At 37.8% G+C, this 17,188-nt stretch overlaps 1 protein-coding gene across 2 annotated transcripts in view; it reads right to left on the reverse strand.

Moving 5' to 3' along the window:
* MAGI2 (membrane associated guanylate kinase, WW and PDZ domain containing 2) overlaps window positions 1-17,188 on the reverse strand; it is a gene marked incomplete at both ends in the record, with an annotated part of 715,368 nt that overhangs the window by 484,433 nt on the left and 213,747 nt on the right. The window lies entirely within an intron of this gene.

Here is a 17,188-nt window from a genome sequence, read left to right on the forward strand (position 1 = left end):
TGTAAATTTATGGGAAGAAAGTCTCCTTGAGAATGGCAACTAAATTTTTTCTTTTAACATTTGAAGCAATGGGTTCTCTATTAAGAAATTGTTTCAGTCTTTACACTTACTTAGAGCCATAGTTATCTTACATTAAAGCGAGCTTGAAAACATCCCTTTTTCCCAGACTACCGTTTAGTGTTGCCAGTTCCATAAGCAGAAACAAATTAAGATAAAAACCTAAAATTCTTTTTAGACCCCCCCTTAAAATGTTATTTTCTCCTGCAAGGAAAAAAAAAAAATTAACAATGTTTTATGACTATTTCTACACTGTAACTTATGACAGAAGAAAATGACTACATTTATAAACCATAGTGCTAAAAATTAGAAAATGTCATAGTTTAGCCTTTTTAATTCATGTCCTTTCTTGTTTCTATTATAATGAAATCTTTAATAATCCTGTCACATGTTACTTTCCCCACAGGTTTGCCACTTCAATCAGTCTTGTGAAAAATATAACCTCCTATTTTCATTTACCTTAGAGAACCTCATGCCTCCCTTGTCCATCTTCTATGCTGCCATCTCTGAACCCATGACCACTCTGCAGCCTCATCTCACACATTCCTAGTCCTTATGCAGAAAACCACCATGAACAAGTGCAACTGCAGGCTCACCCTGCCTGCAGTCTGGGGAGGTACCTGTGGGGTGTTGGAATGGCACCAGAGCTCATACACAGCCTGAGGAGGGCTGCAGTGCCCTGGCTGATGCCTACACTAGTGCTGCAGCCTCCCAGAGCACCCACTAGATCTCATCCAGCCAGTACTTCAGAGAGGAAACTTATGTCTTATCAACATAGCTGCACATCAGGCACTATTTGGGCAGCTGCTGTCCCTCAATAAGATTTCTGATTTTCCTACAATCCCTATCCTGAGTTGGGTCAGGCTGTGGATGTTTGTTCCCTTTTGAGGATGCAGCAGTGTGCCAAGGTGGCTGAGAAGGCCAATGGCATCCTGGCTTGTGACAGGAATAGTGTGACCTGCAGGACCAGGCAATGATTGTCCCCTTGTACTCAGCACTGGTGAGGCCACACCTCAGATCCTTCTTCAGTTTTGGGTCCCTCACTACAAGAAGGACATTGAGGTGCTGGAATGTTCAGAGAAGGGCAATGGAGCTGGCGAAGGGTCTGGAGCACAAGTCTGATGAGGAGTGGCTGACAGGACTGGGGTTGTTCAGCCTGGAGAAAAAGAGGCTCAGGAGTAACCTTATTACTTTCTATAATTCCCTGAAAGGAAGTTGTAGCAAGATGGGTGTTGGTCTCTTCTCCCAGGTAACAAGTGACAGGATGAGAGGAAATGTCCTCAAGTTATGCCAAGAGAGGCTTAGATTAGATACCAGAAAAAACTTCTTCATGGACAAACATTGGAACAGTTGTACAGGAAGGTGCTGGAGTCACTTTCCCTGGAAATATTCAAAAAACGTGTGGATATGGCACTTGAAGACATGGTTTAGTGGTGAAAATGGTGGCAGTGCTGGGTCGATGACTGGACTTGATGATCTTAAAGGTCTTTTCCAATTTTGAAGATTCTATTTTGAAGTCTTTCTGCTGTATCTGCCCTACTCCTTCTGATTGTTTAATGCCATCTTCCTTTGTGCCATCTACAGCCAAGCTGTACACCAACTCCATTCACCACCTTCCTGGATTGCTCCTCTCACATTCTTTTCTGTGCTCTTTAACCTGTCACACTCATCCTACGGACTGCAAAAGCCACACTGCAACGTATTTTCTACCTCTCAGGTCCTTTTTAGTCTGAAAGATATAGTTCAACCTTTCCTCTGGCCAAAAGGCTGTTTACACAGCTGTTTACTCCAGAAGGGGATCAGATTTCAGTTGTTGAATCTCATCTCTGTTATCTCATCATCCATCACTGCCAACTCTTTTTATTTCTTTCCATTCTCTTTTTCTCTGCTTCTGTTCTAAGTTTAGTCTTCTTTACCAAACTGTGGACCTGTCTCACTCTCACCTCTTTCTTTTGACCTTGCTTGTGCTCTTGTGAAAGTAGCTGGAAAAGCCTGAATTTCTTCTCTAGAAAAGTCACTCCTAGTCCAAAAATTGTCACTGAAGTAATTGAATCCTGTGACTTACATTTGCTCCACAAAAAGTCTTGATTTATCATGGATTTCTTCAAAGGAATGGTAAGATAAAACGTGATCTTGCTCCTCTTGTCATAAAAAAATACTGTCTCACTCACACATGTTATTTCAAGGAAATAAATACTCTTGCCTATGGGAACAGTGCTACCCCAGGGTCTTACTGCTCTGCTTCTGTTTTCAGCAGCACATGTGGGCTAAAATAGCCCCATCAAAATAATGTTTATGAAAATGAGACCACACAGAATTGCAGTTTTCCACATTGCCCCTAACTGTGATCAGTGCACCTGGGTTTAGCTGTGAAGCCTGCACCAATTTTGCAAAGGGTAGAAATAGGTAGATCAGCTGCACTCAGGCATGCTACTGCTTATAATAGTGCTTAAGCCACAACATGACATTTATGCTCAGAGGTAAAGGTTAAAGAAACAAATAAGGAGAAGTGACAGAAATGACCTTGGCAAAGGTATCCCTTCCTAGGCAGCAATTATGACAAACTTCACGATGCTGCAAAATTAGCCTGCAAAGGTGAATTATTTCAAAAACATAAAAATAAATGAGAACGGCTTTCTTAATTTAAACCTGCGGGTGAGCATTGGGTTTTAGGCTTTTCTTGTTTGTTTTTAAACTATGCAAATGACAATAACAGCACATTATTTAAAGAAAACAATAAAGCTGCTCCTGCTTTTCAGATTTGCAACCTTTTACAGTTCTATGATTAAACTTTTAGCTAATTTCTTTTGTAATTTAGAAGAACAAAGCAATTTACAAGTCTCTACAGAAAAATGCTACAAAACTTCCAATTTAATTATTTTGATATTTCAGGAACATATTTAGCTCAACAATGAACAAAGATATTTGTGCCAATCTCCATCAGTAACATCCAGAGAGCTGTTAGCATTCGGTAATCATTTGGAAAAGGAACTTGATGTTTCCTGGCTATCATAACAAGGTTAAAGCCTGAAACTGTGCTAATTTCTGAAAATCCCCAGCAGTAATGAAGTTACACTGATTGACATCAGTGGAGAAATTGTTGCTGGTATGTATTCAGACTAATGGAAACTCTTAAGAGTAATAATTTAAAATTAATTGTACAGAATAAGTTGCAAAAGAGGAGGAGAAGAGTTCTCCTGCAGACCTAATTCAGCTATTACATCAGTAAGGCACAGCTTTTGACACTCCCAAGTCCTCTGTTCCACCAAAGTCCTTGTGAGCACTACACTTTGGACCTTGATCTTACAAAGTGCTGTGTGTGGCCCACCAAGGACGCATGGATCCCTTGGCATCCGCAATCCATGCAGGCATTGCATTCTCTCAACATGCATGAATACAATAACTGCATAACTGCAGGCAGTATCAATAGGGAAAAACATAATTAATATAACATTTTCATAGATTGAAGCACAGGGGATAAATAGAAAATTCAGCCTTTTTAAAGAGAAAAAGAATTATTATGCATGCTTTAGTTGTCATGCACTGAATTTTCATTTGAATAATACAATTTAGGAGAAAAAAATAAAACAGATGAAACTGAAAAGAAAATTAAGAAGTTAAGAAGGGGTTTATCTGATTGCCAACCCCTTTTCTTTGCACATTACTGGATACAGTGACATTCAGACAATCAAATCCTTGCCTCTGTGGACTGCAAACAAGCTCAAATTCTTGGCAGAGTGATACTGGTTCTCATGCTGCCTGCAGAGAATGAACAGGCAAGTCATGCTCATGTACTTCTGGCCTTGATGAGGGAACCCATGAAGTTAGAGAAGACTGATTATTGATACTCATCTGTCCCCTGTGCTACTGCAGAACTTATGGAGCTGGAGGGTAAGGGGCAGGTGAGGGTGAACTCCTTACTGCTAGTCTCTTCCACACTGTAGGGCTGTGACTGTTTTCTTCTGCTCAAGCTTTTTAGTGACACAGAAGGAGGAGTAGTATATGGCCCAGATTTAACAAAACAGCTGGAGAATCCTGAATCTAAGAAGGACAAAGAGAACGTAACCAAAAACTTTGGCTGCTAATATTTTAAATAATACTACACAGAACATGAAAAAAAACCAAGAACAAAAGCAAAAAACCCCCAGGCCATACCAAAACAGACAACCACAACAACAAAAGCCCTAACAACTAAACGAATAAACAGACCAAAAAAAAACCAAAAAAAACCCCAAAAAAACCAAACCAAAAAACCAACCACCCAAAGCCCCAAAACCACTTCAAAAAATCTATATGCTGCTGAGGAGCATATATTAAATATTGCCCTGCTATAATAGTGCAGAATAATATTTGCCAATATGATGTGGTATTTTTCAGCTGGGCTATATAATTTAGAATCAGTTTTCCTATCTTAAAGTTGGAAACACACATCATTGGTAAATAAACTTGGAAGTACACTTCTGTAAGAGATGGATGGAGTAGTGGAGACAAACTAATGGAACATTTAACCACATCGTATGTTTTCGTAAGTGGAGATGAAGGGAAATAAATCCCTTTCCACCAGCTTAGAGGGGCACTATTTTCTATTCATTTCCATCTGTTTTTTCTAGGACAGACACAGCCATCACCTTGAAATGCTTAGGACTGTGCATTGTTGATGAGGACACTCCATACTGGCCAAGGAAATCGTGTTCCCACATTTTCTGTGATGTCTCTTTGGGGTGTGAAAGGAGAACTGGGATATGAACGGAGACTACAGCACCATATGGAGTATTGCATGGAGACAGATTTCACTGTCTGTCACATGCTGCAGTACTGCACAATACTGTCTGAACAGTGACAGTACACAACCATGGGGAACAGAGCAGCTCTGCACAGTGAGGTACATACATGGTTTGAACCTAAAAAACCAGATCAAACCATTTTAAATGTTCCTCTCTCTGTCACTAAAATCCCCCTTCTCTCCTCTTTCTGCACTGATATGGCACTAAATTACAAGCAGTTTCTGTGAACCCATTTAAAACACTTCTGCTGGACCACATAACAGGAAGAGAAGATCTTGTGCCATGACCTGCACCAGAATAAAAATGGAGTGGAAGAACACAGAGCCAGAGCACTACAGAGCCTCCTGTGTATGACTTCTGGAATAATCAGGTTGAATCTAGTTGAATTTAGTTTCCATAATTACTCATTGTTTTACTTCTGTGTACTCTTACACCCCAATTAATCCTTTTGTTCAGGAACGTGATGTGCTTTGTGCTTGAGTTTAATGGACCTGAAGACATTGATTTGTTCAAGCTTTAGTTTTGAAGGATTGTTAATGTTGAGCAGATCACATCTTTATAGGTCCTACTTGGAATTACATAATGAAAAGAAAATTAAGCTGCTATAAACCTCACAGTATTGTCAGGGGAAGAGGTGCATTATTTTCTAAGCTGCAGAAAGCTGAGGCCTGCAATAATTTAACAAAATTCTACCAGGGACACAGAGAATGAAATTAATTCTCACTTCAACTCAATGAAAGTTCATTATGATATTTCACTTGAACAGTAAAAATTGTGCTTGAAGTTATGACTATTCCTCTGTACACTTCCTATGTAATTTTCCTTAAGTTCTTACCCAGTGGGTTAAAAGAACCCCTCAAGTGACTTGCAGTTTATTTTCACTGCTTAAACCAACCTAAGATGGTAGTCTTCTTCCTTCCCTTAAGATTGGTCAGAGCAGAAATGGGTAAATAAATAGTAATCACATCAGAAAATACGTCAAGAAATGAAATAGAAAGCCTTTTCTTTTGACTGCATGTATATTTTTAACTGGATTTAAGATGATCTTCAGTCTAAAACAATGATCTCATTTCAGATTGGGTCTTAACAAAACCCAGGAAACTGTAGAAAATTTCCAATTTATCACCCAATTGCTTATAAATTTACCTTCTACAGTTATCTTTGGTATTCCCTCCACCACCCAAAGGGCTCCAGAGATGGCTTCCTCATGGTCTAACACTGTGTCATGTACCCTGAGACCTGTAAGGTGTTGCTCCATGGGAGGATAGGAGGTGCATTTTTTGCTCAGAGCTTACTGTCTCTCCAAATCCATCATTATCCTTTAAAATTCTTTAAACTTGTGCCTAGTCTTCGGTAACTGTTTATGAGCACAGACATTTCCAAAGCAGAGAAAAAACCCAGTTATTGCACTTTATATTGCAGTTTATGACATAGTATGTCGTTAACAATGGCAACAATGCCATGATCCTCAAGAAGCTCTTGCCCAAGTCAGGAAAGCTTCTGCCTTCCTCTGAGAGCATGATCTGACCTCTGGCCATAATGCAGTTAAACACATGGCCTCAGCAACCCTCCATGTTTTCAAACTCAGTGAAAATTACCATTAGAAGGGTGCAGTGACTAATGAGCTGACTCACATTCAACTTTGTATCATCCAGGACCCCGGGTCTCTTTCTGTGGCACTGCCTTCCAGCCTCTCATTCCGCACTTGGTCTGTACATGCAGGGATGCCCCATCCCAGGTGCAGATTCTGCCTCTCTCCCTTGTTGAACAAACCCTTCTGTTTTGCTTTTTCATTTTCCTTTATGTTCATCTTTCAAGCTTCCTTGTTTTGTAGAAGAGAGAACTTAAATCTGTAACCTTCTTCTTTTTAAAAGACAAACCTTTAATCTTTCTTCAGAATTCTCCTTTATGATGCTAATGGATGATTATACAAGAACTAACATTTTCTCATGTTTATTATTGTTGCTCAAATCTTCCACGTTTAATAAAGAGGGACAAAGAGAGACAATATAATTGCATCTTGCAGAAGCCTTCTCTTTTCTTTTAGACTTTACTGCTTTTTCATAATTTTAAAAGAATTTCAATAAAGTAGGAATTACTTATCAGAAATAAATTTTTCTAAACTTAGAGCTAGGTTACTCTGCTCAACTGTGTAGGGAAAAATGCTCTTAGAAATACAATGCCACGTGGATTTCTAATATTGTTTTTAAATGTGTAAGCTGGTGGAAGCAAGGTCACCACTGAATCCCCCAGATATCCTGGATTTTTTTCCACTTGATTTCTCCAGTTCAGACCGAACAGTTCTGATTTAGGACAGAAACTACTTGTATCTTACTCAGAAGATTCTGACAATTAAAACTCTCAGCAAAAACCCACCAGACGTACCAGAGTTAGGAGATGCAAATTGAAGATAATGACAGGAAAGGAGTAATTAGATGCTCTCTTTTTGTGAAGATGATGAGAGGAAGCATTTTCTCCAAAATTCATCACTTTCTTCCAAGACATTGCATTATAAAGTACAAAAACAGAACAACAACTATTCTCTGACAGTTTACAATCTAGATTATGAAATTGTTTCTGGCTCCAAGTGTGATGTTTCTGAGTCAGTACAATTTTAACTGTGTATTTAAATAGTAATTTAAATAGTTGGTGCCAAACTCTTAATACGAGTACAGATGCATTTGCACTGTAGATAAAAGTGACTGATGATCTCATGGCAAGTTTTGAAGCTTTATAGGAAATAATCATTATTTTTGAAGCACACAAAGATAAACTAAAAATTAGATAATATATATTACAGCTAGACTCATTCTACATGATACACAAGGGGGAATAATCTTTTTCTTTGGTAATTGATGGGGAACTTTACATTTCACGTATTCCTTGAATGAAACCCTGAATAGTAGAATGACTCACTATTCAGCTGTACTTTTCACCATGTCCTCACAGGACTCAGAAGAGAGAGAAATATGAACCCAGCCTGATTTTTATCCTATTCTTGAGAAGGTAGCTGCACTAGCTTATCTAGAGGACATAAACCTTGAAGTATATTTGGGAATGTGCCTTGCTTATTGTACTGACTAAAGTTACAAAGTTCCATTCCCTAAGCACCAGCTTAGGTTAAAGCCACCTTCTGCAACCTGTGTAAAACCTACAGCCTGCAGTCAAAAGCTTCCATTCCCTGACCAGTTATTGAAGGCTCAGAGTCAGACACCAAACCACAAGTTTTCTGAGCAGGGAGTCAGCCATGGTTTAGAAATATGGAGCTAACAACGTACAGAGGCTCAGAATCATTCAGCATTTTCGAGAAAGTCAAAGCAGGACATCTCTAAGGGAACAAGAGAATTTTTTTATAGATGATGCTACTACGAGGATATTGTACATAAAAGTAATTTCTACTTTTACGTAAGAAAGGAAATCTTGCCAAATCACCATTTTGAGTGCCACCATAGCATACATTTCCCAATGAATGAAAGGCAATTAAGTGACAGCCTGTTCTCTGAGTTCTAAGAGCTTTTCATGAAGGAGTACAATGCAATGTACATTTGCCAATTAAATGAAGTGTCCTGTGAAGTGAATGAATCATAGCAGGGCAGAGATTTACTGCAGGATTTCTGACACACCTGTGATCAAGCTTTCCAGGAAGGGCTCCACAGATTCTTCTGCAGAAAAAAAAAATTCAATTTTTTCAATAAGAGGTTGGGTGGTTTTGATTTAAAGCTTAAAAAAAAAAAAAAAAAAGAGAAAAAAAAGAAGACATTTCTGTGTTTCTCTGTATTAACAAATGCCAAATGAAATAATTGGTCAACCATCTACTCAAGTCAGTACCAATATGAATTGAAGAAATCATAGCAGTACCAAGTTGAAAAAGAAAGCTCAACAACCAGTCAAAACCAAAATTGGGAATCAGAAATTACAGATGAGTTAAACTGAGTGCTGGTGTGCATCTTGCCACTAGCTAAAGGCCACTACAACACATGTGGAGACTGCACCTTCAGCAGCCTAGAGTGATTTTCATGCTTTCCTACATATAAAATGAACCACTATTTTTGTGAGCAATGTGAAAATAACTTAGCAATGTATTATAGGTATTAGTGATTAGTTTCAACAAAGACACATTGATAAAATAATAGCAAATGTAATTTATTGTGAAGTTTAGTACTAAAAAATCTAATATCTTAACTGGAAAGCATAGTGTTTTCTAGACCCTGTAATATATGTCCATGTCAAGCTTTTAGAATTCAAAGACAAGAATTTAAAGGCTAAAATTACAACACTGTTCTGTATTTAAATCCAGATCCCTCCTTTCATATGAAATACAGTCTGGAACCTCTGCATTATTATAATTATTTTTTTCTAACCAAAATATATTTCTGCCATCTCCACAGTAAGAAAGTTTCTCTATTCAGACTCATTGAAATAAATTTGACAGAATTATTTGAATAATCCATAATAGATTGATAGCTAGTCAAGAGGTTGATGTGTTAATAACAGTAATACATTAGAAAAAGAAAAATGCATTGGTTAGAATCAAAACCTGGAGATAAAGGATAAATACAAAGTTTTGACAAACTGTCATGGGTCAAAACCAGGACAGCAGTATCCTCAGGATACAGGAAAATAAAAAGATAAGGACTTGCTGAAAAGGAGTTTCCTCATAACAGTTTTTCAGCCTCTAAATTATAAATTATTCTCACCCCTACTGATGAAACCAAAGTCTTTTTCACTCTTCAGGTGTTACAGCACCTCTGTAATCTTCATTCTCTAATGTTTTTTCTTGAAGGGATTTATTTGAGCCAGGGTACTTTTGAATCTAAAACATGGTGCCACTAGAGACACTTGTCCATTTACCTGGGCTTACTATGCACAGAAGGTTGAAATTCTTTCTCTTTTTTTAAGACACAGAAAATATGAAAAAAGATGTGCCTTCTTCTCTACAGTTGGGGACATGACAAAATATTAAATAGTGAAAAAAGATCTAAAGTTGTATATTCTCATTAATGTAAGTAGGGACGTTTTTTAAAGGAGGGAGTGGTGGCACAGAGCACAGTGCCCAAACAAATCAAGAAGGACCTGGGCTCCAGGTGGTGTGAGGAGGCTACTGATCTGCAGGTGCAGTTCAGAGACATAAACGTGAGAAGCTGGTTATTTGGTGAACTTGGCCAACTGCTTACCAATTCACATAAATTTCTCAGTATGCACCAGAGGATCAATTCACGAGGACATCCATTATCACTACCACTGATTTGCTTTTGTTGTGGTTGTAGATGAAAGGCCCAGAAAAGAACAAAAACAAAAGCAGCACATCCTGCCAAAATTGATATTGGACCTTTTTATTCAATGATGCAAATATGGATTTAGTAGTTTAACTAGTCATTCAATTCAGAATAGTGATTCTTTTATAGCACTCTTTTTTTTTGTTGTTGATCTGAATTTCTAAGGACAGCTGTTGTTGTTCCATTGTTCATTGTTCAGCTGCTCTTCAGATAAAAAAAAAAAAACAAGTAAAGATTATCCACTGTCTCTGACAGTTTATCTTCTCCAGACTGAGAGAAAACACAGATATTTAAAATATCTTAGCTTACCTTAAGAAAAAAAAATTTTTTTTGACCTATTTGACTGCAGATGGAGGCTACATTTTAAAGGATATATTTAAAAATCTTTTAACATCAAAAGGCCATTTGGAAAGTTCATGTAGGAAATAAAAAATGCTTTAGAAATCATAGGAGCACTTACATTCAACAGTGCTGCAAGTTTTGTTCATTATATTTGTAATTCCAACTTTCTAAGCTACTTTGGTTATTTAAGGAGAAAGGTCAGTACTGTATCTAAAACCTCCAGGCTTGAAAAGCCTACTGTCAGAGGGAGATACAGCCTCTACACAAACTTCAAGCTGCTTTAGGCTACTCAAGAACTGTGACTTGTACTTGTGAAGTAAGTTATTTGTGGCCTCTTCTATTTGCTATTCTTGTTCTGCTGAGGCAAGGTACTTCATAAGACCCATGCTATTGCCCTTCTAGTTTGCTGCTAGTTTGCAAGTAATCAATAAATTAGTGCTATCATCAAAATTCATTTAGAACTGCCACTATCCTTTATCCTTTCTGGAATTATGTGAATTAGAGAACCCATTTTGCAACACCTGAGAGTCTCCTCATAGTTTACATAAATATGTAGAAATTCCTGGGGACAATCAGCACAAATATTGTAACTAAACTCTCATCTGGAATTATGCATGTGCTGTATCACATATAAATAATTCCACACAGATATGATGAGCAACCCAAGCTGCTTGACATTAGCCTCTAAATCACATGCCAGATAACATCACTTAAGGAAGATATGTGATGTACTTTTGTAAGAAAACTGCTTTAGAAAGATTAAGTTTGCAATTCCAGAACATTTTCTTATCTTTTTTTTACTGCTAAAACTTTTAGTGATTTTAGTGGTATTGTATCAACTTTCCAGTTGGCAGGGCCTCAGATTACCAGTTAGAAAAAGAATTTATATCGGCACCAAATTATAAAAAATATTTACTGATTTTGTATTATTTGTGTTTTAAAATGGGAGAAAAGCATGGTATTTAAAGGAGCAGAAAGGAGGGAATGAAGGAGTGGAAAGAATGGGAGTAGGGGGCAGAATTAGCAGCCTTAGTGTCTTACAGATGTGATTTGGGTGCAAAGATCTGTGAGAAACAGAACTGTTTCACTGAACTACAACCAATGCAAGCATCCTAGTCTTTTCATACAACCTTTATGGAACAGTCAAGTTGCAGTATCAGAAGCAGTACACAATTACTGCTCCTCATTTTGTTACAACTCTTCTCACCTCCTACTACAGTTACACCACATCAGACACATTCCTTCCCCACTTCCTCTTGAACAGTTATTTATTTTCTTTGGATACCTTAGTTATTATAAGGTGAGTATTTAGTCACTGAATAGCCAAGAGTTGATATCCCCAATATGTAGAACTGAGAAGTTTCTACAAAAAAAAGACAGAAATGATGTACATTTTCTCTCTCATGACTAACACACAGTACAGTATTTTTCATCTGTGCTGCAATTTGTAGATATAGTTTGGACATCTGTTTACCCTAGATCTTAACTAAAATTGCAGTTCACTTTGATAAATAAATGTTAAAAATTGTTTTTTCCCTGGTTTTATTTTTATCCATTTCCTGCTGAAGGCAATGAAGTGCCTGCAGCCTGAAGATGCTCTGAGCACAGGCAATGCTCTGTACAAACTAATGGAGAGGAAGCACAGTGCTGACTGCAACCTTTACCATCCTGCTCTAAAACAGACAAAAAGTCCCATAAAATAACCTGGAAAAGTCAATACAAAGATGCATAAGCCAAACTCTTTGGACCAGGCATTCCCAGTGTCCTCAGAAAAAAAGCTCACTGTCCTGCATTCATTTCCAGCAGTTAATTAGGAATACTGAATGTAGCAATGGAAAAGAAAGCAAGGTCCACAGGGAACAGTTTAACCACCACTCTACCTCATGCAGGAAAACTTAGGCATTGTTGGTGCTCTAGGTTTTTTTATCAGCTGTTCTTTGTCTCTTCTATTTAGGCTGTCAGTTTTTGGAAGCAGTGCCACTTTCTCATCCTCTGGTACACGTGGCTGTGCTGCATGCAACACAGCAGGGCCCTCATCTCATGTAATTACCTGATTTTGCTTGAGATGCCAATGATTTTGATTTAAGTACACTTTGGAGGTGTGCTCCATTAGATACACAACAACAAGAACACTTTTTTCAAGCTCTGCATAGCTCTATTCTGAACCAGCAAAGTCTAAGCAATAGCTAACTCTGGAAGAATAAAGTAGTCATTAAAGTTAGGTACTGTTATTTCCAGTGATGCAGACATTTCTTGGCAATATGGTGTGCTAAGCACAGGTTATTTTATCCTAACAATAGCTCCATATGATGTCAAACTGGCAGCTCTTTAACTGACAATACCTCTTGTAAGATACTTCTGACACTGAACAAACTTGTAAGAAAAATATATTAAACCATTGGCAAAGCTGTTTCACACATTTCCCTTTGAATTTTCTTGGTTATATACTTCTTAGAAGAAAAAAAAATTATAATTTATTTCATTTTTCAAAAAATATTTTGAAAGGCTTCATATTTGTCCAAATATAGATTAGTCAGGTGTACCACACATCCTTATTCAGAGCAGCAGAACTATGCCCAGAGAGCTTCTGAGCTTGGGCTACCCTCAACCAACACAGAGTTATTGCCCACTTGAATTCCGCAACTCTTTCCTCAGCTTGGAAATCAGAAACCTCGTATGAAAACCTAGGTATGTAATGGGGATTTCTTTCAGTATTTACTAATTATTGTGACCAAAATAAAAAGTATTAGAAGAAATACAAACTATGATAACACCTGTCATCAGTAGAGAAAAGTCTTACACACCTCCAGAAGTTTTTTGCTTGTTATTGGTACCTGTGAACTAGATTATGAGTAACTAAGATTTCCCAATATATTACACTTCTCTGACAGAGGGAAAGACTTTGTTTGTTTTGCACTGTTTTTCAGATGAAGATTTCTTCAGGTCTGAAAGTGTGAATTCCCCTGCGGCTTCAAGTATAAACATATTTTACTGACTTTAGTATCACAGAAATATAAGCTAATGGCTCTACTTTTACTGTATATGATAAACAAAACCAACACCAAGAAAAGAAAACTTAAAAAATCACTGCATGTACTTTTTCTTCTGGGAAGAGGACTAGACAATAAACATAAGCATGCTGTAAGAAGTGACATTTCAACAGTACACAGACAATATTGCAGCATGTAGGTTAAATTTATATATAGACCAGACTATACTAAAATACAATAGAACAAAACTATATTTGAAAATGAAGCTCCTATTTAAATTGACTCAAGATGACCTAAATCTAAATGACATGAATCTATTCACAGAAGATGGAAAAAAATAAGTCACAGAAGAAGTGACTTAAGGGACATATTAAGTGCTCATATGTTTCATATTTGCAATGCAGTGTTAATTCTATTCACCTAACACTGAGTCCCCACAGTGTCAACAGGGAAGCTGAGAAAAAGGATTTGTTATCACGATTTGCCATGTGGGAAACTGCTGCTCATAATCATTCCATTTCTTGCCCTTGGTCACTCACATATAGTATATGGCTCGGTTACAAACATAACTTTTTTTCCTGTGCTGCTAACAAATGTCTTAAATAAAACATCCTTCCTGCAACTTCTGTGCTAATGGTAATACTGCAATATCCACTGCTGTAAGGCTGATCCATATACCCAGCCCTCTCTATTCTTACATCATTCCTTTTTTTCTAAACTCAAAGACTAGGAAGGAAGCTTCCTCATCCCCATCATGTTTTTAAAGCTATTTTTTCCCCCACTTTCACTGTGAAGAATGCATTTATGGGCTGCACCCTCCTTTGGTGCAGCAGGACAGACCAACTCATCTGAGCTACTGTCAGCCTGAAGTTATATCCCAGAGGATGAGCATCTCTTCAAATTAATGGATGACTTTTTACTTTTATGAATCAGCTTGTCCTTGACTTTTTACGGTGCGGTTTAATCACAGTGTTTTCCACTATCATTTCACATTCCCTGTCTGGAAAGGAAGCACACACAGATTCTATTTTCAACCACAGCTACACTATTTTTCCAGCTCTTAAAGAAATGGAATTTGCAGTTGCTTGGAAGGACATATCAAAGGAGACAGGTCTGACCATGACTGTCACTATCAAAACTGTTCTCCTGTGACGTACTCTACTCAAAGCTTTATTCCTGCGATGACACAAAGTTAGAGCTACCTCTTCTCACATTAGTGAAGACTGGAAAGCTGCTTGCCCACATGGCAATTGCAGTTTGCTGGGAACACTACCAAGCACAAGATGCAGCATGATTAAGGTGTTGTCTGCCTATAGCATTCAGAGCCCAACGTGTTTTGTGGCCTTTCTCCAGATCCCTAGATTTGGATGGATAGTGTCAGACAGTGCTGACAGCTACCCCTTTTCATCATGCCTTATTTTTCTGTGTTGTAGGACAACCACAATGGTTAGTGCTCCTAAATACCTTCAGGAGTAAGTTTAGGATATGAAAAGTGCTAAAATCCTACACAACAGAAAAAGGGGAAGAAAATGCATGACACAAACCTCAGCTAGGTCTTCTGAATTTGGAAAATGAGGAACTTTTCTTTCCTCCAACACTACCTTGTTAACAGCTGCATCTTGACTGCTGCAAATACAATTGTACATCCTGCCCCAGGATATATGCATATCATTCCTGTTGGCAATGCAGGGAAAATCAATTTCTTATGGCACTGAGAGCTGCGACACTTATAGAAGGCAGCACTTGACTCTCAGGGTTACATGGCCTTTTCTAATTTAGTAGAAAGGGGCACTGCATTAGCAAAAATAGAGAAATGTAAGGATCACAAACCCAACCAATTCATCTCATCCCCAGGGGCTACAATTTCTGAGGGAAGAATTGACCCATTATCTTCATGTCATGTGATTCTGGCCCATCTATTCTTTGGTGTACACAGGGATGTACACTTGTAAAATAGAAAATTCAAATTCTTATCTAGAATCATAGAGTCATAGAATGTTAAGAGATTGGAAGGGTCCTTAAAGATCATCTGGTTCCAACACCCCCCACAATGGGCTGGGACACTTCCCACTAGAACTGGTTGCTTAAGGCCATATCCAGCCTGGCTTTAAACACTGTCAGGGTTGAGTACAAGCCCTAACCATATCTGGTTTAGTTCAGTTGTCTAACTTGAGTTGTCTTATCCTGATTTAAAACAGGTATGGATTAATTCTCTGCTTCCTAGTTTCACAGAGAATACTCACTCATTCAGTGCAAGTGAAAGATGACTTTGTCTGACCTAGAAGGCTGAGAAACCCATGGTCCTGCCCACTGCACTGCTGGGGCCAGTGCTGCCAGTGCGAACAGAAAGCAAAGAACAGAAAAACTCAAGGTCAAGGACTCTCTATAATGGTTTTACTGGCAATTATGCCTCCGTAACAGAGCAAAGATTGTAGATGCATTTTTAAAAGGAAAATATTGCCACTTATACCTCTATATACTAAGGACTGTAAAATACAGTGTTAGGACAGCTAACCAGCACTCTTAGACTATGTACAGAGCTTAAAAACAAAATACTGCCCAGAGCAGAAAATTTTGAGTACTAATGCCCATGAAAGGTAAGTTTGCGATTCAAAAATTAGTTAAGTTATATGAAAATAAGAAAACAGTTTCCCTCCTAGACATGAATTCTAGAGACAGAGTAAAATTTCACTAAAAAAAGATTCACCACAATTATGATTGAGGGGAAATCTGGGTTGCCACCTATGTGATGGTATCCTTTTTATTTGACTGATTATGGAAAATCCTTTAGCTGACCACATATAATCCTGTCTGCATTTCATAATTTCTTTTTTTTTTAAACACCCACATTTCAGAAGGATTACTTTCAAACAACTTTCAAGAACATTTTGAAGAAAATATGCCAGTTGGGCATTTTGGAGGGTTTTTTGGGTTTTTTTCTACCACTACTACTGAAAAGAGTCCTCCACTCTCCAAGAACATGACAGCTTACCTGGAATTCAGCAGCTGCCATCTGTAACACTACACTATACTTCAAAATGTAGTTTTTACTTAGTTAAATATACTCACTATGGATACAATAATGACCTAAGAATTTAGCCACCTAAAGTGACACAGAAGACGGAGAAGCCACAACAGAAAGAAAAGGTAGCATTGTTTACAGGTTCCAAACTGTAGTCTTTGTGGGTTGTAGTGTTACATTTTGAAAGACAAATTTGCTTCTGTGAGTACTGTATTTTACTTGACACATGATAACACTTTACTATTGTTTTGATTAAAGCAAAACAACCTCAAAGGCTACTCATTGTGCCCATATTGCTGACAGACAGCATCTGTTACATGTGTGCAGTAGTTGTAATATTGTATTTTCCTTCTTCTTTAACCTGGACCTGTGGCACTAATGAGCATGGACTGGGGTTATAATAAGTATACTCTTATGCTAATGATGCTCCCAGAGATCCTTGGAAGAGGGATTTAGGCTCAAAACTTTTCTGCACTTTCCTGTACTTGCATTTCCACTTCAGCTGTGATGTTTCTCAGTATTTTCAGACAAAACTAATTTATCATAAATCTCACATAAATGTAACATTTTTTGTTTTCTGCATACAGGTAATAATTCTTAAATGTTTTTCTCCACCTTTCCTTCTGATAAGTTGCAAATGGAACTCCTGAAATTAAGAATTGATATTTATTTATCTTCAGCTTCCAAGAAAAAAAAAGGAAAGGGGGGGAACTGCTT

Source organism: Coloeus monedula (assembly GCF_965178545.1).
Source record: "Coloeus monedula genome assembly, chromosome: 4".
Lineage (NCBI taxonomy): Eukaryota > Metazoa > Chordata > Aves > Passeriformes > Corvidae > Coloeus > Coloeus monedula.